Source organism: Apis dorsata, unplaced genomic scaffold (assembly GCF_000469605.1).
Source record: "Apis dorsata unplaced genomic scaffold, Apis dorsata 1.3 scaffold_92, whole genome shotgun sequence".
Classification (NCBI taxonomy): domain Eukaryota; kingdom Metazoa; phylum Arthropoda; class Insecta; order Hymenoptera; family Apidae; genus Apis; species Apis dorsata.
The window spans coordinates 184,602-184,850 of NW_006263390.1; the positions used below are offsets into that span (position 1 = coordinate 184,602).

The 249-nt window shown below is 51.4% G+C and overlaps 1 protein-coding gene across 1 annotated transcript in view; it reads left to right on the top strand.

The window, feature by feature from the left end:
* LOC116185062 (protein dachsous-like) overlaps positions 1-249 on the top strand; it is a gene marked incomplete at its 5' end in the record, with an annotated part of 18,909 nt that overhangs the window by 11,816 nt on the left and 6,844 nt on the right.

A 249-nucleotide genomic window follows, 5' to 3' on the forward strand; every position in this document is an offset into this window, starting at 1 on the left:
GTCGGTCGGTCTCCTCCTCCTCCTCATCCTCCTCCTCCTCCTTCTTTCCAGTAGATTCTTCCCTCCGCGAGTAGATTCTCGAATAAGAGGAGGAGGGGATCGATCGATAACGTCGAAACTCATCTTATCGCTCGTATCGCGGTGGTGGATAAACGGACGATTATTATCGAAATACCGAGCGTTGAATCGTCGAGGCGAAAGGGAGGGGATCGAACGAAACGAAACGAAGCGAATTCGTCCCATTCGTGT